Consider the following 21,740-nt stretch of genomic DNA (forward strand, 5'->3'; position numbering starts at 1 on the left):
CACGTGCCTTTCCCCACTCTGGATGAACCACCTTTATGGTTTCTTTTAGAGAAAAACATTATTAGGAGCAAAGTGTTAAAAAAAAAAGAAAATAAGGAGGTAAATTGTGCACTCTACAATGCTTGGAGAGTTTGCAGCATTGTCTGATTTCTGGATATATCTGACTGTGGATATCACATATGCCTGAGTAACTCCTCTCCTCTCCTCTCCTCTCCTCTCCTCTCCTCTCCCTTCCATTTGTCTAGTCTAGTCTAGACTCTCAACTCACAAACCAAAATAAGCTGGATTTCAAAATCTGGCTGATGTATACTCAGTGGAGGGTTGTGAAGCTATTCACCAACACTTTTTGGACCACAAAAGACTGCTGTCCATGCATCCCTCTACACTTAATGGGTGTCAGGTTGTGATGCAGAGCTGAGACTTAATTCAGTCGTTTTTCAAGTCATGTTCTGGTCCATTTATCCCCCTGACCTGCAGCTCTCAGGTTGCCACCACTTTGGCACCCATGGGACCACAAAGAACAAGGAATCCAGGTCTGAAAGTTCAGCATTCCCCTCAGCTGTAGAATGAAGCTGCTAGCAAAAGCACCTCTGCATAGCACACCCCTGAGATGGAGAAGGCAGTGGGAACCCCTGGGCAGCTCCAAAACTGCCTCTTGGACTCCAGAGCATTGAGAGAGGGAACAGTGAACACAGCAATCCACATTACCCTTCCCATAGAACAGTCCAGATGGGCTGCAGAGCAGCACATCTGCATGCACACCATGGTATTTAATGCTTCAGCACTGAAATAAAGGAATTATTTTATTTATTAAGATGCTTTTCTTCATCATGCTGCAGTGTCTGGATGCTCTCCCCTCATACAGAATCATTTTAGAGCATTAAGGGGAAAAGCATCAAGAAAAGCACATCTTTGTAGGAAGATTTCTAAGCTATTTATCTTCCGGGAGGGTAAAAAAAGTGGAGATACTTTGTATCTGGGAACTCTTAAATTCATATTTATACGCATTTCCCCTGGGGCAGGATTTATTGTTAAATAACAATAGGGGAACAGCATGATTTCAGCAAAGACATTTGGGCTAGTGAATGTTGGAGCGAATTCCACTTCAGTGTTACTATTCAAAGTCAGAGCTGCTTTTAAATTGCTTTAAAAGTAAATCCTGAGCAGAAATGTCCCAGCCCAGGCACTGCTTCTCAGTGGCACCAGTGCCAGTGTGTCTTGCTTTGCTGCAGCCAAAGGCCTGTGTCGTGCAAGCCCTTGAAATCTTCATTTTAGCAATGAAAAAGTCTGGTGGAAAAGGAAAATACAGTCTCTGAGGGCTTAGAGCATTTCAAAATTGTATGAAAACGCTGGGTAATTGAAGACACCTTCTCCTTTCTGCTTCTCCTGGGGGTTGCCTACTCACCTGGTGTGGGATGGTGCTGGTGATTCCTGTCTGCTGGAGCATGCCAGGTGCCTCTGGGGATGGAAGGTCCCTGCGGATCCCACCCTGCTGGCAGTGGGGCACAATGCCTGATGGAATTGCTCCTGTGGTGAGCTGACAAAGCCATCTGCCTTCACCACGGGGAGGGCATTTTATTAAAGATGAGGAATCTCCCTTGTTGTGTCAGAGGGCTTGTTTCATGTGTCCTCTTCCAGCAGTTGCTTCTGCAAACGTGGCCTCCTCTCCTCCCTTTCCCTCCGCCTGCTTCCCAGTGCTGAGGTCCCCATGAGCTCCCCACAACAGCAGGATTTGTACCCTCAATTCTCAGAGTTGTCCCCCCCTTGCCCTCTGTAAGTGATATTTGTGTCCCAGCCTGCAATAAAACCCCCTGTGCACATCCCTACTCTTGGGGATCCAGCCCCTTTCTTTCTGCCGGAAAAATATTTGCCAAGTAGTCCCAAGGCTTATTTAAAGAGTTAAATCTCTGTGTGCCCCTAGAACTGGAAAAACGACCAGGAAACCTGACCAGACAGGTACCAGTTTATCCCAAACTCTGTCCTTTCTGTGCTACACCTGCTCAAGGCACGGCAATGTGGAGAAACCAATTTCCATCTCCCATGAAGAAGAGCTTTAGTGTCTCTGGGATCACGGTAATGCTCCAACATCCATGAGCCCTCTCAGGCAAGCAGTTGGAGACTTTTCTCTTGGAAAAGCCCACAGGAAAACAACTGAAGAAACCCAAAGAAGGAGTTAGTCTCAGCTCTGCTCTTTGCATTCTGTCCTTTGGGTGCTTCATGTGAGCAGCATCCAGCGATGGCCTCCCGTCCCTACTGCGGCTGCTCCGGCCGCCGCTCTGGCACACGCGGCAGCTTGTGCTGCTGTCCGAGTGCCAAAGGGAACGTCTAATGGGGTATTGTTTGTGTGTGTTCCTGAGATGGAAGTGATTAACATAAAATACGTAAAAGGATCATGTCAGGAATTCTCTCCAGAGCTGCACGGTTAGCGGGCCCGCTCTGGTTCGCATTACAGGATTACAGCATGTTCCGTAACTGCTCCGTGTTGGACACAGATTTGGGGCTCTTTCTCCAGTGTTTACAAACACGGATGGGAGCTGAGCAAAAAATGCAGCCAACTGCTCATGGATTTATGGACTTCTATTCCATCAACACAAACACACATAAGGATATTTACGTTGTCTTCATATCACGGCAGATACCAGAGGGTCCTTAAATAACCCCACAGGGCTGAGCAGCTCATCCACACTTCAGATGCAGGCAAACAACCTTGGAAAAGCCTGGCAGCTCTTCCTGATCTCAACTGATAGGCATGCTCTTCATCAAGAGCCTGGAAATGTTGCTCCTTTGAGCTCCAGACTAATTCAACACCTAAAATATGTGGAAAAGAACTGCACTGAGCTGGTGGGAAACTCAAGCAGTCTGAGGTGCTGGAGCCAGTGAAGCTGCTAAAACATAAGGTAACGTTCAGGCTCAGATCTCTAAAGCCTGATCTGTTTGTCAGCACAGCTACATTGACTCTTGCCTCATGATCCTTTCACACAAAGAGCCCAGGGACATCTCCTTCCCTTTCCATGCTGTGGAAGTGGGTTTAGTGGAGAATCATTAAAATAAAGCGAGGGGGGTGGGGGGGAGAAAGGAATGCAAAACAAATCTAAACCCCCAAAAGTTTCTATTGTGAAAGTGTCAGAATAACTGTCCTGGGGCTAATTTTACCCTGGGTGTAGCTTTATTGATGTCAGTGTGGAAAGGAAAGGCCTGATTCATCCCTGCACTGCAGCAATTTTAAGCTGAGGCTTCTGGGAAAGCTACAGTGGTGTTAAAGTGATGCTGCAGAATGAGATATCAGCCTGGTACATGACTCCACCAGTGCCAGTGGCCTCACATCAAGTTCATCTTCCCCACTGGAGGCTCTGAGGAACGGTAACCAAAGTGCACAGAGCACATCCCTTGTTGGGTGGTTTATTTTGTGTCCTGTTTGTGTCTGAGTGACTGCCCCCAGCTAGCCTGACCAGAACTTGGTGGTCCTGCAGATGACCCTCGTGTCTGGATGAGAGGGGCATTTTTGGAGCAAGCCCCATGCTCCCTTTATCCTCCCTTTATCCTTGACCAGACTGGCACCTGTTGGAGAGAAAGCGATGATCCTCATCATGAAATATCCTCTTTCGTGTTTCTCTCTGCTTCTGCCTCTTTCTTAATCTTGCAAGTTTGCCTTCACTTTTGCCATCTCAAACTTCCACATGGGACCTCCTCCTTTTCCAGTTCTACCACTCCAGAAAAATCCAGCTGGGATCTCTCTGCTGCTTGACTTCCCAGCCACAAATGGCTCACAGACCTCACTGCTCAACTGACCAATATCCATTTTTCTTTTCACGTTTCTCTGCTTGTTTCTCTGTTGCATGCCAAGGATAATGTGGCCAAGCCTCCACTGTTGTCTGTATTGTGCATCATCTTCTCCTGGTCATCTCAGTGCCCTCATCCACAGTCAGTTCTTGTAGATTTTCTGGAGAACATCCCCAACACAGTGGGGTTCCTCTATTACCACAGCTAAAGCTTCCATCCAGGATCTCATTCCTCTTCCTGGTTTCTGCAATACCCTTTCATCTGGTCTTCATAGGAAGACCTCCATAGCTTAAAAAATTTATTGTCTACTTCTTTTTAAACCTCTAATTTTGTGGATGTGGCCAGTTTCATCCTGTTGTTTACCTGTCAACTTCTGTCACCTCTTGACTGGACAAGGTCAGTCCTCTTGATCTGCCTTCCTGCAGTGCCCAGCACAACAGACCCAAAGACCATCAGAACACTAGTAGCCAGTGGTAATATAGGAAAATCTGTAGTGGTTCCCATGGCAAAGATGTGAAGAAAAAAATCTGTTCCTCTGCTCCAAGTTCAGCAAAACCTGAGGATGCAGGAAAGGATCCTGATTATGCCTAAACTCACAGCAAAACCCTCCCCAACTTCCACAGTGATTTCATCCCTCTCAGTTAAAGTTAAAGGGCTCTGCATCTCATTTACTTTCCCTCATTTTATTTGTTTTGTAATTGACTTTTTCAACTTCTGCCTGAACTGGAGCCAAAGCTGAGAGTGACTTAATTCCAGCAGGATGCAAAGGCCTGGACCTTCCCAGTGCAGAGTCTCCCCACTGACTTTGGAGTGATGCTCAGGCAGTTAAAGGGAGCCTGTGATCTATCCAGAAGAATATCCCCATCCTTGGGAGACTGGTACAGTGGGATGGGGATCTTCTTCATTGCTGGTGTCCAGGAGACACGGTATTGCCCACCAGACCCCACAGCAATGCCCTCAGTTGGGTAAATAACTGCATTTTCTCAGCTCTTCTTATTCAGCAACTTAGCAAATACCTTCTTGGCCTTTTACATTTTACTAAACTAAATTTTTGTTGAACAGAGTCACAGGTTTCTTTCTGGTCTGTGAGGAAAGCAGGGAAGAAGACTGCATGTTGAGTTGAAGAAAAGATGGAGCTTTTGCTTGTATGGATTTCAGGGTCACCTGGATTTTAAAATAGCTGAGATAGATGCTAAATCTTCTTAAATCCATCAATATTAAACATTCTACCTTGGTAATCCATAATGGTTTCTCTGTTTTGGGAGTATTAGCAACAACAGGAGAAAGCAGATAAAGACAGAGATTTTAGATGATTTAAATACAGCATTCTTTCATTTTGCAGAACTGTTATTCATGGCCCCTCTAAGACTTACACAAAACAAGCAGAGCTGATGTGTGAGAGCTGGAGGCCATGTACCTGTTTGAAAAACCAAATGGGCTGAAAAGTATGTGCTGGTTTCTTTTGTATTAAATTGTTCTAATGTGTAGGAAAAAAATTCACAAGTGAAACCTTGCAGCCCACAGGGCATTTTCATCTGCCGTGTTTCTTAATTAAGTGGAGATGAGCGAGTTTCCTGCTGGTGGAAAGCAGGCCTGCAGAGAATTACAGGGCACTACCTCAAGATAAATCCCCTGTAAATCAGAAGAGAGGAGATACCATGGTGCTATTGAAAAGGAAGGTTCTTGAGTGGTGTAGGCAGATTGTGGAAGTCAGTCATGATCATTCACAGCAGCTCCGGATGTGGCCCAAAGCCATTTTTTGGCTCCTTTCTGAAATTAAGCATTTCTGAGGAGGCGGAGGAAAGCTCAGGCCAGATTTTATCTAATGTGGGCCACAAAGGGTCTGATCCTCACCTGCTGGAAACAGGAGTAACTCCACTGACTCACACAGAGTCCCACTTCTGGGAAGGCAGCCCAAACTACTCATTTTAGTCCAGGACTGTTGGCAAAACACGGCATTTACCCCCAAATTACGAGGAGCTCGCCACCAGTCAGCGAGTTTCCAGCGCGGCTACTTTGGCCCCATCACACGCTGCTAATCTCTTCAATGATTTATGTGCTCTTTTAAGTTTTAATACTCCCTCTGTCATGAACCTTCCTCACTAGCAAGTTGACAGTTTAAATTAGTGTTTAGACACGGCTTTCATAATGTCAGCTTTTGTTTTGTCTCAGTCATCTGTTGGAATTCCTTCCATTGTATCTGAAGTGACTCATGACAATAAATGACTTCTTTCTTCTTTTGTTCTTAATCGGGGAAGAATGGAATGAACCATGCAATATTTGTAAAAGAGCAGTCTTAATTAGTCCTCAGCTGTAGCTAAAGATGCTTGTCTTGTCTCTTTAGCATATTAATGCAGGAAGCCATGCGTTCACGTGGGCAATTGCCATGTTCCTGAAAAGCCTCGTTACAAGCCAAATTCTCCAGTGTCAAAGTATTCCCCGGCCCCGCTGCTGCGCTGAGCCCTGCCAAATGAGGAGCCTGTGCCCCGGGGCTTTGTGTGGGGCTGCTCAGGCCTGCGAGGAGAAAAACGGGCACTCTTTGGAGCGATTCATCTCAAGGATTGAGTTTCTTTTTTGTTTTGTGCCTTCTTAAAGGTATAAACTCTCTGAGCTGAAAGCTGGAGCTTCGCCTCCAAAGCTCACAGCTGCTGCCTGTGCCTTTCCCTGTTCCCAAGGGGGTGATGTTCACTGATGATAGACCTCAAAATTTTCTTTGCAAGGTTGAATTGTCTAAAATACCCAAGTGCTGATGAAAGGATTTGGGTGGGAATGTGTTAATATTTTGCACAAAATTAATAGTGGCTTGTTTTAGGGACAAAGTATGTTTTTGTGCCGAAATGCAAAAGACTGTATCTTGTATTGCCAAAGTTGCTCTGACCATGTCATATTTAATACACTCCTGGACCCAGTGAATGGTAACAGTTTCTTTCTTCTTCTGTTTTCTGTTTGTCATTTGGGAGAAGAAAATTGATTCTGTGAGGAAGTGTGGGAAAATGGTATTTCCAGCTTGCCTCCCTGCTCACTGAGTGCTCTCCTAGTCCATGTAGGGCCATGTCCATGATGCCAAGTTATGCAGTAATTGTTGTGAAACGCAGCTAAATAAAGGTTTAGGTTGAGAGCTGACTTCTCCCTGATTGTGTTTTGAGGAAGGGCTGTAATGGGGGTTTGGGGATGTGCTTGTAGCTGTCACTGGATTTCAGGCACTAAGTCTCCTTTCTCAGTAAGGCTCCTTTTCCTGAGACCTGGCTTGCCCAGTGGTCTGGGAGCATGGCTTGCAGCCTTGTCTTACTGGTAAAGGGGTTAGGCTCCCATTTCATAACATACTTCCCATCTATCCATATTTCTCTCCAGTTTTATGCTTAATTCCCACATAATGAAGCATCCTGGATACATCCCTTAGACCCTCCTGAGGTGCTTCCAATTTTAGCTCATTAAATAGTGTCCTGCCACAGAGCAAGACACAACTGTAGAGGGTCAGCAGGAGATGTTTAAGGAGATGTAGAGCCAAAAGTGGTCACCAGGAAACCATTTCTTCAAATCGTCCCTCCTAGAAAAGACAATTTTGTTTTGCAAGTTCTGACCCAAATCTGGTACTTTTTGGAGAAGGAAAAATGAAGCACAGACAAACAAGGCTGTGATGAGAACACTGGTGAGGTGCTGTTTGCTGTGCTCAACAACAGCCTTGCTGAGCCCAGAAACATATGAATAGCACCATGAATTCTTCTGTGCCAGTACATGATGCTCTTTATTTTAATAGTCTGTTTAAATATACATACAGCTATTTTCTCTTGCCCAGACCTTGTAACAAAACCAAATGTCTTAATAAACACAAGGAGAAAGCGAGCAGCTGGAGAAGGACATTAAAATGTACAAACCCAGCAAAGTCCTGGGGAAATCATTGCAACTTTATTCAAAGTGCTTTCAAAAGTTGCTCCTCTGGAACTGGACTGAAATAAGTGCTGTGCTGCTTTCCTCTGTGCTCCAAAGAAATCCGTGTTCCCTCTCAGGTCTGTGGTCTTGTACAGTCTCCAAAAATATTTGTACAATTCATGGTGAGCTCTGCTGGATTGTGCTGTCACCGGGTTCATAAAAACCATGGTCTTCTTTCCAGCCCTGTCCCCCACCTCTTGCTAAGGAAGATTTGGCAGAGCATTTTTAGGGAAGCATATGTTCACTGGGAGAAGTGGTACCATTTATTGGCTTAATTGGTTAAATTGAGGAAAACAGAACATGTCTGGGACACAAATCTTTCTGCAGGTGCAGTAAGGTTTTAGGCAAATGCCCAAACCAGCCTTGGAAATCCAGGTTTTTGCAGGCACAGATATTCTGGAAGTATATGAGTTATGCCTCAGAGCAGACTTTGGGCAACAGCTTTACTTCAAATATACAGAGATTGTGTGCTCTGTGTCCATCTAATATCTCACAGTGAATTTCTAAGAAAATTGTAAATTTGTGATGGCAAGGCCAGAGTGTGAGAGCACAAGATGAGTTCTTTCCTTGTAGGAGAACTGCCATGTCTTTATTGACTCCAAAGAAATACTTTCTACTTGCACAATCTCACAAATCTCTGCTGTGATGGTGTATGCCTGCTCTTCCCTAAAGCAGGAGCTGCCAAAGGGCAGAAATGCACTAATATTGCTTTTTCCAACAGCATCATCAAACGTGTTCTTAGCTTGTCATCAGCTGAGGTCAACTTTTCCTTCCATCTGTGTTTACACTGGATTGGGATGAGTGGGTCCTGACCATGATCAAAACCTCAGGGTTTTGTAGATTGTAGCATAGAGGTGCTTTAGACTTCTGCTGGAAAAGCTATCCAAAGGGTTTATCAGTTTGGCACAGTGCTAATGGGCTGGGATTTCACAGAAAAACTGGCAGATTTGGATGCTTTTGAAATGTAGAAGAAGATGGGGCTGACCATGTGGAAAGACTTCCAACCCTCCTGCAAAACCAGATACTTCTGTAAGGGCCTCTTAAGCAGCACTTCATTACAACTTTCCCATTGGCCTCAAACTCAATGTTAACCTTGGCCCTGGTGCAGAGAATATTGACTTTCAGGGTCAATAAATCTTAATATGGATCAAATTGGAAGTTATGTTTACTTACTTTATAACTCCTTTCCAGTGCAGTTACTCTTTACACAATGCAAAGATATTCTGCACATTTTTCTTCCTCTTCTTCGCCATTTTGAGGCGCGTTACTCTTTCAACAAGAGCCCGGGAATTCCAAGGTTGGATTTTCCTCCAAAGCTTTCTGCCACAGCCGCTTTGATTTTTGTATTATTTATCTCCTCCTACAAAAGGCAAACATGATTTTTTTTTTTTTTTTTGTGTCAGCTCTAGCGTGGATCCCTGTCAAACGACTGCCTCCTGGCGTAGCCGCGCCGCTCCGTCCGGGAACGGCGCGCGGTTGCGTGGGATGCCGGAACCACAAAAGGTTTTTCAGATTTCCAGGATTCCCAGCCGTGTCGCTGAACCACACGACCTATCCTGCAGTCAGTCATTTTCTGCGCTCGGCTTTTTAGTACTGGTGCACTTTCCTCTTTGTTTATATCAGCCAATACCTACAGAATTTTAATGAGCGTACAGTGAGTTGCCTGTACGTGGCAGGGTGTGTGCTGCTCCCTTAATGAGGCATGTTTAGAGCCCGAGGCTACAGAGGCAAGGAGCCAAAGGATGTTATTATCGCCCTTATAAATTGTTTTCAAAATAAATAAGATACAGAATGTTTCACTTCGAAGGGGGAAAAAAAAGAAAAAAAGGAAGATTTGTGCTCTGTGTACTGACCCGGGGTGGGGGTGGGAGCAGGAAAGAGGAGGAAAAAGGGTGGGTTGATCTGTAGCCTTTTGATTTGAGTCACTGCTGTTGAGCACATGTGAACTCAGTGTACACGTGTTGCTGGGGCTGCAGCCAGGCCCAGATGCGTCCAGGATCGTGGAATCATGAGTGCTTTAGGTTGGACATTAAAAACCATCAATTTCCAGCCCCTCTGCTCTGGGGAGGGACACTTTCCACTATTCCAGGTTGCTCCAAGTCCCACTCAGACTGGCTTTGGACACCTCCAGGGATGGGGAGGCACAGCTTCTGTGGGCAACTTGTGCCAGGGCCTCGCCACACTCACAGGAGAGAATTTCTTCCCAATATCCAATCTAAACCAACACAATCCCTCAGTTTAAAGGCATTCCCCCTTGTCTTATCAAAGGTGTGGAGAGCAATTGGTGTCTACCTGCAGCAGTGAGCAAAGATAGCAGAGGAAAGGTCCTGCACACCTTTTGTTCTGTTATTCCCATGAATCCATCCTGGACCATGCTCTATAACTGTGTACCCAGGAGGTGAGATGGGAAAAGTGGTGTTCATCACTTACAAGGATCTGCCTGTGCCCCCATTGCCCCAGGTGACTGGTTGAGCTGGATCCATCCTGTAGGGATCCTGTACAGGATTCCTGCCTTCTGCTCGTTCACTGCCATGGTGTGGAGGTGACCAGGTCTGTCACTTGTGTGATGAAGAAAATCTTGTATCCTACTTGAAAAAATGAGAATGAAATAGCATGCCTTGGGAAGTAGAAGGATCCAGGACTGTTCAGATCAGGAAGGGACATCCAGCCAGCCTGGCAGGAGGTGCTTGTAATGAAAGCAATTCCTATCATAGGAGGTGCTGAACCCCAGCTGCTGAAAACAGGTAACTAAGAGAGGAAATAAATAAATGGAAGGATGTTCAGTGCAAGGCTGCACTGTGGCTTTCAGGGTTGGGTCCACCAAAGAACGGGCAGATCCATGGCTCGGCCTTTGTGGAGCAGCTGATTTAGAGAGCGAGGCTTGCTCCTTGCTACAGCTGACAAATTCCAGGAATGGCTTCTAGGCCAAAGCTGGTGAAGGAACCAAATGCCAAGGGATGGTATGATGCATGCAGGAAAGGTGCACAGCAAGGTGCTGAGGACATCTTTCCTTCAGTGTGTCAATGGGACACAGCTGTGCAAAGGAACATCCATGGAAGTGCAGCGACCCCGTGGGCCATCCTGAGGCAGAAGGTGAATTCCAAGTGTTTACTTAAAGTGCACTGGAAAAGGGAAGGAAACACCACAAGCCAACTCTGTCTTGTGTCAGCCCCTTCAGAAACAGAAGGAAGAGATTAAAATCATTAGCAATTGGAAAAATCCAGCTTATTCTATGCATTAGTGGTGCTGGCATGCAAACACATCTTCGGAGAGCAGCTGCTGTCCTGGGGGCTTTAATCCTTCCAAAAGTAGCATGAGAAGACCCAGAAGGTGCACTGCACCTTTTGTTGTCAATTCTCTGGTATTAATAAACCAGAGCATGTTCCTGGGCAAGGGTTAGCCCAGTTCTCCCACAGCATTAACTTTCTGCTCTCCTTTAGCTACTGCTGAACACACCAGAGCACCCTCAGATACTTACAGAGTTTGGTGTGTGATGGAGCAGTATCCAAATAAAGTTGGCAGAAGAAAACACCAAAATAACAACAAAAAAATTAAAAGTGCCACGTGGGAAGCATAATGAGAAGAAGGAAAATAAAACCACAGCAAAACAACCTGCTCCCAGCCCTTGACACCAGTGCTGACTCCCTCTTCCCTGTGATTTCTTGGCTGCTCTTGTGACTTCCATCTAAAAAGGAAGAGGAGGAGTCACCTTCATCCCTGGGGCTAAATTTGAAGTCAGCAGGGCACTGTCAGGTGGGGATGTGATGGAGTGACTCAGATCTGCCCAGAAACCACAGATGTGCACCTGTGCATGGCCCACTTCATTGTGACAGCCCTGGCTGTGTGACAATGACCTCAGGGGCACCAGTAAGCATGGACAGCTCTCCAACCAGCTCCCAGCAAGGAGCTGAGCTGTTGGAAGCAGAGGTCTTCCCATGCAGATCAGGTCTGGGCAGGGAAGTGGGCGAGAAGAGGATTGATCAAGTTTGTTGGTCCCTCAGGGCAGTGCAGAGGGAACTGTGTGAAACCCAAGATCCCATTTCCAATGTGGTGACACAGGAGCTGCCTCCTGGAGCAGAAATGCACATGTGGCACTGTTTTTGGAAAGTGTCCATGGAATAGTTGGAAATGACTTTTAAGATATCCAGTCCAGCCATTAACCTGACACTGCCAGGTTCACCATAAACCATGTCCCCAAGTGCCACCTCTACTGGTCCAACTCCCACTGGCAAAGGCTGGTGACAGGATTGGAGCAGAGGGGTCACACAGGTGTGGAGGAGCTGGCATTTGTTCTCACATCATCAGTTTAGGAACCTCCATGGTGTGAACCAACCTACTTAACCCCTGGATGGTGCTTTAGAGCTTGGCTTGACCTGGGAAGGCAGTTCATGCCTGTCCTTTCTGCTGAAAAAACTGGGTGAGACACTTCACTGACAGACAGTGCCTTCAGTGAGGAGGTTTTCCATGAACCCATAGTTCCACAGATGAAGTTTCAGCAGCCCTGACCAGCTGGCAAGTGTTTCACTTGTCCAGTAAGTATTTGGCATTTGTTGCTGGGATTTATTAGTAGTTGAGGGGTTTTTTTTCAAGTAGTTATGACTCTTGCCAGGGGGCTAAAGGCATTCCAGTTCCTCACCAGGAGACTGTTCCTAGAAAGATGGTCTAACCTGACAAGGAATGATTTGGAGTTTGCAAGCTGATTTCTGCTCTTGGTGAAGAGACAGGGCATGCTGGCACTCACCAAGGAGCTAAAATGCCCCTGGGAAGCCTTTGAAAAGGTAAGAAGCTACTGAGGAAAAGGGGTAAGCAAGAGGGGTGTGGTGATCAGGGCAGGAGGAAAGATGGGGGGACCCTGCACAGTTCAGGCTCCCTTTTTTTTCCCCTTCCCTGTTTGGTTTGTGGTTTTGCATTTGCAGCTTGTAAAGCTGTATGGAAGGAATGCGCAGCTGAGGGCTTTCGCCAAGTTGGTGTCAATTTGGGTTAAACCAGAGGTCCTGGAGCACAGCCTCGTTGGGAGAGTGGGTGACTCTCACTGAGAGCAGAGCTTTCATTATTCTCCCTTCAATTGTGGTGGCTCCTCGGGGACCCCATTCCAGGAGCAGGGCCCAAACCCTCTTCCAGCAGGCACACTGCAAAGGAATAACCTGCAGGCAGGGCCTCCCCCTGCGGCCTGGCAGCCCCTGGGATGCTCAGTGTCCTGCCATTGTCCTCCTCTGGCCTCCAGCAACGCTGTCCTGTCCTGTCAGCAGCGGCCCACGTGCTTGTCAGCTGGACCCCACCAGTGCCTGGGATCTGCTCCATCCAGGATGTTGACCACATGTTTTGTGAGGTGCCCAGCGTGTCTTAGGAATGGTACAATGAAGACACTTTCCTTCCCCGGTCCCTGGGGGTTCTGCTGCTGGATCCTCTCTGCTGTGTGTTCGCTGCAATCCCTGACTGCAGCCAGACTGACAGGGAGATCCTGCCAGCTTCCAGCTCCAGCCAGAGCTCCTCTGCAACCCAGTTTGCCTCCTGGGATACTGCATTTTTTTCCCATGCACAGATAAAGTGGCAATATCCTCACATTCCTTCATTCTCAGGGTTAAACTGCTCACAAGGACAGACTGGTTTGTGCAGGGGGATGACTTCCAGTTGGGGATTTCTCTTGTTCCCTCTGTCCTCACATATCAAAAAACCAAGTATATGTTGGTACACAGCTTTCCTTCCTCAGGTCACACAGACAAGGTCATCCCCAGGAGGGTTTTTTTTGAGCAAGAGTCTCCTGACTTTATAGCTTTTAGGTCAAAGGAATGTCAAAATTGTAAACATGGCTTGACTGTGCCTTCTGCCCACAGTGCCAGGTTTACCTGATCTCAGCCAGGCTCATCTCTCTTCACCAAAGGCCACAAGGCACGAATGAAGTCTGAGGTAATGATTTGTCTTTTAAGGATAGAAAGGAGAGATTGGCACCTTGGAAATCCACCCCCTTCCATCCTGAAAGCTTGAAGAGCTGTTCTCAGGCCTGCTCCCTCCCTTCCCACTGCTCACACAAGATCCCAGCACGGCTGCAAAGCCCTCGCTTGGGCCCGGGGGTGTGGAGGAGGGAGCTGGGCTTGTGTGGTCTCTGCGCTTCATTTAGGTTTGGTGTCATGTGCAACTGGTGAGTTACTCTCTGTTTTGGGGCAGGGCAGCTCTGCCTTATTGCCCTTGTGCAAGTTTCGCTCACAGGGCTTGGCTGGACCTTTCTGGTGGGGGGAGATTTCTCCTCGCCAACCTTGCAGGTGTTTCTGCAGAACCCAAAAGCTACTTTGACAGCTTGGCCCTCCTCACTTGCTCCTCCAACTCAACTCAATTTTACAAACCACACAAGTTTTCATGTGCCTGTTACTCAGATTCCTGACTTAAACAAAGCAGTATGATTGCTGTGACTGCAGGGAAGCCACCGAGCCTTGTGGTTTATTTACAGAAGGCAAATCCAACCAGCAGGTCTCATAACTAACCATTGTTCCCCTATCAGCCCTTGGGTTGGAAATGCTGAGCAGCAGCAAACACATCATAAGAGACCACCTTTAATTATTCATATGCTCTCAAGGGGAAACCAAGATCTCTGATGAAGAGGAAACAAACAGAATATCTTTGAACTGTAAATCATGGCTGCAATAGCTTTGTTCTTTGTTTCGCCAGAGTTTTGTTTTATCTGAGATCATAATTTGTTTTCAGTGAAGCACTAGATTAAATTAATTGAGGTTTAGAACACTATCCATTTCCTTTTGCAAGTGCTTTCACTGATGGTATGATCTTATCTGAGTTGTTACCCCTGGTGGCTCTGTTTTCCTGACCTCCCCTTAGCATCACATGCTTTGGAGCCATTTCTTTCTGTTCTCTCTCTTTTATTTTCTTTCTCTCTTTTCCTTTTTCTCTCTCCTTTTTTTTTTCTTTTTTTTTTTTTTTTTTTTTTTTTTTTGTTTTTTTTAGGCATTGTTTAGTTTTGAAAATCTCTGCTCTCTCCCAGCTATTACTTCTTTCCTACGGATAACTGGTGAATTTTCTCTCTGGGGGTGAAGACAAGTCAGACCTTACAGGAAAAGCCAAGTCTAGCTGCTGCAGCACCTGGACCAAGCCCCCCACTTTTGTGGAAGGAAGTTGGTTGTTTGAGACCCCAGATGAAAAAGTTGATGCCAACATGTTTTACATGTGGAAAAAGGACACGGATGCTTTTCTGGAGAAAGTGTTGAGACCCATTGCAGGACAGAGCTCCAGAACATTGTCTCTGTTGTTGATTCCACGTGTAATTATATCAGTTCTTTCCCACAGCCCATGCCTACGACTGGTCACTGGCAGACACCATCCAGACAAGGCTTTGGTTTGACCCAGTGCTGTCCATGTTGCATTCCTGGGACATTCCTGCAGGACAGGACAGCACTGCATGAGGGGGAAGGGACAGCAACCCTTCATGGAGGGTTTGGGTTGGAAGCAACCTAAGAGACCATCCAGTTCCCCCTCTGCTGTGGGCAAGGACATCTTCCACTAGACCAACCTGGCCTGGAACACTTCCAGAGATCTAGGGACAGGCACAATTTTTCTGGGCACCCTGTGCCAGGGCCTCACCACCCTCCCAGCCCGGAATTCCTTCCCAATCTCCTACCCATCCCTGCCCTCTGGCAGTGGAAGCCATTCCCTGTGTCCTGTCCCTCCATGCCTTGTCCCCAGTCCCTCTCCAGCTCTCCTGGAGCCCCTTCAGGCCCTGCCAGGGGCTCTGAGCTCTCCCTGGAGCCTTCTCCTCTCCAGGTGAGCACAGCAGCTCTACCAGCCTGGCTCCAGAGCAGAGGGGCTCCAGCCCTGGAGCATCTCCATGGTCTCTCTTGACTTGCTCCAGCAGCTCTACATCCTTCCCATGCTGGTGCCCCAGAGCTGGACACAGAACTCCAGGTGGGATCTCCCCAGAGTGGGGCAGAATCCTCCCCCTGCCTCCTGCCCACGCTGTGGGATCAGCCCAGCACTGCAAGTGCACATTGCCACATCATGTCAAGCTTCTGGTGGCTACCAAAGACCAAATAATAAAGCAGTGCCCTGCCAAGGTTTCAGCTGGTGCCTGGGGAAAGCTGTGAAATGACTGCTCAGGGTAAGGAGCACATCTTGGTCACCACGTCCTCCTCTGAGCAATGCAACACCTGGATGCTGCTGCTGCTGTTCCTTCACATTGTCACTGGGCTGGATCACCTACAAAGGGTAGGGAGAGAAAATGTGCTGAAGAATCCCCACAAACAACCTGTCATCTGGAAATTATTTGCTGCGACCTGATAATTGAGTCTTCTTCTAGCCATTTATTGTATGAGCTAAAATTAAAGGAAGAAGCAAAAATCGTGGTGTGATTTGTTCTCCTGCATATTTGAACGGGTATAATTAAAGTTTTTAAGATTTAACTAGGGGAAAAAAAAAAGCCTGTTAAGGACCTATGTATCTTAGTTGAGCTGAAGTTTAATTTAATCACTGTGGTATGACAGAAGTGCTATTCCAGAGATCAGGTTTCTGTCCTCAGAAATCTTTTCACAGCCACTGAAGACACCTGACATCACTAATGCCAGACCTCTAGGTCCAGAGTTATCTTGGAGCATTAAGAGGGCTCTCAATGACCTCACTTTCACCACAGCACCATGACACCCACCAAAGCCCTGCTTTCAGCAGGAATGTGCAGATATCCCTAACAGTAAATACTGTAAGGGAGCAGAGAAGGCTTCACTTTTGAGGATCTTCTCTCCCTTTCTCTTTTTTTTCCTCTGATGCTCATTTCTGAAGCAGATTTTCCCCCCTCCTCACCCCAGCTCCCCATATTTATTTTATTACAAGCATTTTCGCTAAAACGATTAACTCAATTTAAAATTTCAACTGTTTCCTTGCCAAGGATTTTAGGAATTTTCATTATTTCCTTTGGGAATTCGGAGATTGCGGTTAGCCAGTTTGGAGTTCAAGACACGAGAAATGCCAGCACAACTGAGGACTTGGCTGTAAAAGCATTTTCAACATGAAAGAATTCCAGCGTTTCATAAAAGGAAGTGTAGTACTTGAAGAGATATGTTGATATAAGGAAGGTCTTAGAAAAATGAAAGCCAATCTATTATTGCTTAAGTATCAAAGAAATCCCTTTGTAAAGGTGTTAAGCCCTTCTGAAGAAACACAGAACGTGTCTATTTATTTGTTGTGTATTTAAATGGTTTATGTATGATTAAGGAGCCAAGCCAGTATTACTGAGCTGGCTGGGGTTTTGGAGCCCTGTGGCTGTAGGCAAATATCAGTAAAAAGGTAAAACTTCTCTGCTAGGATGTGTCTGCAGGGCTGTTATTTAGCAGAGATTTCACCAGCCATGGGAGAATAGGTGATTTTTTGAAAGGTGGTCTTAAAAAAGCAGACCCTGCTGGTTCCAGCCTGCAGATCTAAGGGACCAGTTCTGACCCCTTGAGCTCCCATGGGTGGAGGGTGATCTCAGTCTGCCACTGCAGCTAGAATTGCCTCATAGTGATTTTTTTAGCCTTATTTTGGGGGTTGAGCGCAGTGATACTCTCTCTTTGTGCTCTGCTTGCAGGTGAGGAGTGAGTCCCAGGGCAATAAATCACCCTTGGGACTGATGCTGGTGTGGGTAGGAGCAAAATTGCTTTGCTTTCATCTGCCTGGCACAGCCCTGGAGAACTTCTCCTGCATGGCCAGTGCTGGGGATCACCACATCAGCTCTGCACAGCTGCAGGAACCCCTCTCCAAGGGGAATCTGTCCCACGGATCAGCCTGTCCGTGCTGGAATGATCCCAGGAGCTGTGCCAAGGCCACGCATCTGACCCTCCATGGGGGGCTACTAAATCTCCCCTTGGGACCTACAGTGAATCCCCACCAAATGACCCTTTCCCATCCCATGGCTTGAGCGACACAGCTCCCCAGGAGCTCTGCAGGGCTGGGATCCTGCCCTTCTCATTTATGCAACAGGGAAACAAACACTCGGGTTACCATGGGGTCCAAGTGGTGCTGCTGTAATTGCAACAGGCTGTGCCTCGCTCCCTAAATCACACTGGGGAGGTGGAAAGTGCAGGCTGTGTATATTGGTCAGGGGACATGGGAAAGGCATGGGAGCAGGAGACAGGTATCCCAGGGTGGCTGAAGGGGTGCCAGCATCTGCTCTGGCCAACATCTTCTGGCCAGGAGAGCAGCTTGGGAACTGGAGATGCTTGGCTTGGGAACCTCTCTGGAGCAGTGATCATCCTGCTGAAAAGTGACTTCACTGGTGACACTTCAGTAGAAGCCCCAGCTGCACCGTTCTCCCAGCTCCCCTATAAAAATGCAACGCTGATGTTTTAACATAAACAGGATGCCGAGCGCTGATCCGGCGCGGTTCCCGATGGAAACAAATGTGCTCCCATGCTGTTCCGACGCACTGCACGCCGTGGGGCCTGTCAGCAGGATGACAGTCCTGAGAGACAGCTCATTTCCCTCTGCTCTGGGAATGGCATCGCCCTAAAAGAGCCCCCAGTACAGCCCAGAACCTAAAGAGAGTTTAGGTTTTGCCAGAGATTTGCTGAGCGGTGTCGTGTCCATCCCAGGGTCCTGTCTCCTCTTTCTCATTATTGACACTCCTCACCTTAGGATCAGTGGGGCAGCACCTGGTAGAAAGATGGGAAAAGAAAAAAAAAATGGGCTGTCTGCAAGTTTTCAGAGCAAATATGTCAATTTGGACTCTCAGTCTTCCATTGTTGCCACCAAAATGCCTGGTTTGCTGACCCCTCACCCCAACACCTCTTCTTGCAAAACTCCATCTGCAGTGCCTAAAACTGGCCCCCGAAAAATGATCATTCAGAATCTTTCCTGGAAATAAAGAAAAACAACCAAACCCAACACAACAGAGCAAACCCTGCAGCCTGGGCCCCCGCTCAGGAGGAGTTTGGCTGAGCCAGATGCCACCAGCAAGGGACACAAACAATAGGGACTTAGTGGGGGGCAGAACAATGGGGTTGGCAGCAGGGGCTGAGCTCAGGAAAGTACACACGAGCTCTGGGAGATGGTGGCTGGGTGCATGTGCCTCTCCAGAGCTGGAAAAACTGCACTTCTACCAAGTCAGGCAGATATTGAGGTGATTTTCTCTGAGCAACCAAAGGGCACTAAATTATGTCCCAGAAAATGCATCCTCAGCCCTCTCTGGGGGGCTGGGGACCCTGGGGATGCTTCTGAGGGGTCCTTGAGCTGGTGGGAGAGAAAAGGGAGGCAATGCCCCATGGAGAGCAATCCTGGACAGGCTCCTGGGGCTTGGAGCATGGGAGGTTTTGCCAAGTTCTCCACATATGTCTGCCATGGGAGAAAACCACACGTGATCTCTCAGAGACAGCTTGGAGAGCCCCCATTTAATGTGCCCCCATGCAAAAGGTCTCTCTGTTCTCCATTAAAAGTCTCCCCTCAGTGTCTCTAATTGTAAACAAAACTGAAGTGAGATCAGAATTTATATATATATATATAAAAAAAGGAGCTAAACTCAAAAACCAAGCCCCAAAGGAGGCCCCATCATTCCCCCCCCTCCCCTCTCCTGGTGCTAAAAATGCAGGTAATCCTGGTTTTATTTTCCTGCAACTAAGTTTGGGGATGATGTCATGTGTGTGGCTGAGCAGAGCAGTTTTCTGAGTGGACAAGTAAGGCTTGAGGATGTATTTAGTATTAATTTATGCACAGCAAATAAAAGCTTTGGTGCCAGAAGATGGGCAGCTCTGTACAGCAGATCAAGAGTCTACAGGGCTCAGGCCTGCTCTGCTCCATCTAATCCTGAGGCTTTTTGCACAAAATAGAGGCTTTTTACCCCAAACCAAGGCTTTTGGCACCGAAAAGCCAAAGGACTGCCCATACAGAATGTGGAAGTCCCTAGGGATCAACAGCTCCCACTTTGAGGGTTTGGGATACCCCTATTTAAGGTCTCTGAGTAATAGGGACACCTGGCCACCAGAAAGGGTAATTAGCCACTTGTTAGAGCCCTAATTGAGTGAGAAGATTTGCATCTCAGGTCATGGCCACCAACAGCCAAGCTGAAATTTTGTTTTCACATCATAGGAAAAAATACCAAGTGCCAAGCCATGTGGTAAACCAAAATAGCTTATGAAGCATGCAGGTTTTAGAACACGGGGAAGGATGAACCAGGAAGAAAAAAAAAAATGTAGCTTTATATATAGATGCTGAAAACCGAATATATCACATGACCCAGCCCAAAAAAGGCTTCAGTGAAAAGTTTGTGTCTGGGATTAAGAGCACTAGTCATTACTTTAACTATGTATGGTATGTTCTCTTTTTGAGAAATGTGTACACCGAATATTTTAGCCTTTTCTCATGGAAGGATCCGAAAGGCAAAAAGCTTTTCAGTATTACGCAAATATTAGCCTTTCCAGGACAGTGTTGGCTGGCTGGCTGTTTCCTGTGCTCCTATATTTCCCTGTCTGTGCCTGCTTGTGTGCCCTCTGACTCCATGTGGGGTTTCTGTGGTGGTTGTTTTTTTTTTTTTTTTTTTGGAAGCAGAATCTTCTGGTGAAATACAGGGCAGATCTGAGCTGTGCTTGGTTTCTCTCCTGACTTCCAGCAGTCCTGGTTGATAAACACTGAAATATTTGATGGGGTTTAGTGTGTTTGGGGGCTACTGGACTTATCTGTTTTAATTCAATGCCCCACAATGGCTTTGGGAAGGTCATGGTGTGCTGAGAGCAGGATCTGACCCTTGGTTTGTCAGGTTTATAGACAAATTAGGCTCTTTCCATCTCCTGGATAATTCACATTTATGGAGTGGGATTTAGGGCTCTTCTGGACTTGCCAGTGTCCCATCACAGCCACTAAAGTGAACATCACACTGGAGATAGACAAACAAAGCTTCCCTACTAAAAATGGACTGCAAAGTGAGCCCAGCCAGGCTTAACCTCTCCTGGACGTGCCAACCATGGAATCTTGGAGTCACCAAGGTTGGAAAAGCCCTCTAAGTTCATCATCTCCAGTCCTTCCCTCAGCGCTGCCAAGGCCACCACTCATCCACGTTCCCAAGTGCAGGATGCACTGCCCAAGGGTGTGGATGTGGAAAGAAGCTCCAGAGATGTTCTTGCTCTCGCTGGTGTTGCCATGAGCTGTGACGAGGCCTTTGGGAAGTCACAGGGTGTCCCTGCCAGTGAAATGGGGATAATGACACGGAGTGGCTTTGCCACGTGCTCTGAGCTTTGTTGACAAACAGAGCAGAGTAAAACCAAGGTATCCCTCTATTATTATGTATCTCAGTTAGAAAACTTCTCAAACAATATTTTGCCCATCTGTTGTTGATAGAATCCCAGAACAGTTTGTGTTGGAAGGGATCTTTAAAGACCCCTGCCATGGCAGGGACACCTTCCACTGTCCCAGGCTGCTCCAAGCCCGGTCCAACCTGGCTTTGGACACTTCCAGGGATCCAGGGGCAGCCACAGCTGCTCTGGGCACCCTGTGCCAGGGCCTCCCCACCCTCACAGACAAAAATTTCTTCCTTATGTCTAATCTAAACCTATTTTCTGTCAGTTTAAAGCCATGTTATGTTTTCCATTAAAATAAGCCTCTTTTAAACCTGGACTTATTGAACTGTGGTCAGCAGTTCTTCATGTTTCTTCATTTACAATCCCCTCCCCTCCAGAAGAAGCAAGTTGTTAAAACACTTTAATTGATCAACAACTCTGTTGTGCTGCTCTGGGGCACTTTGATAAATTAAAAAAAAAAAAAAAATTGTTTGGCTCTCCTCTGTCAAAACAATTTGCATTGCCTAAGCTGGGATTGGGCAGGACCTGGAGCTCCCTCACTCTGTGTGGTGGCTTTGCATCCCTGTGGCTTCTTTTGCTGCTGTGAGCAGCGTTTGGGACTTGCACAGACTTTACTACACCACGGGAGTTACACCAGTGCCAGAGTCCTCCGTCTAGACAAGCCCTTAAACCTGATTGCTTCATTCCATTACTGATAAAAAGCACTAGACATGGGAATGAGTTTTCCTATCCATCCTTTCTTCTTTTTTTTTTTTTTCCCCTTATATCCCCGAG

The sequence above is a fragment of the Pyrgilauda ruficollis genome, unplaced genomic scaffold (assembly GCF_017590135.1).
Source record: "Pyrgilauda ruficollis isolate IOZ18807 unplaced genomic scaffold, ASM1759013v1 scaffold219, whole genome shotgun sequence".
NCBI lineage: Eukaryota > Metazoa > Chordata > Aves > Passeriformes > Passeridae > Pyrgilauda > Pyrgilauda ruficollis.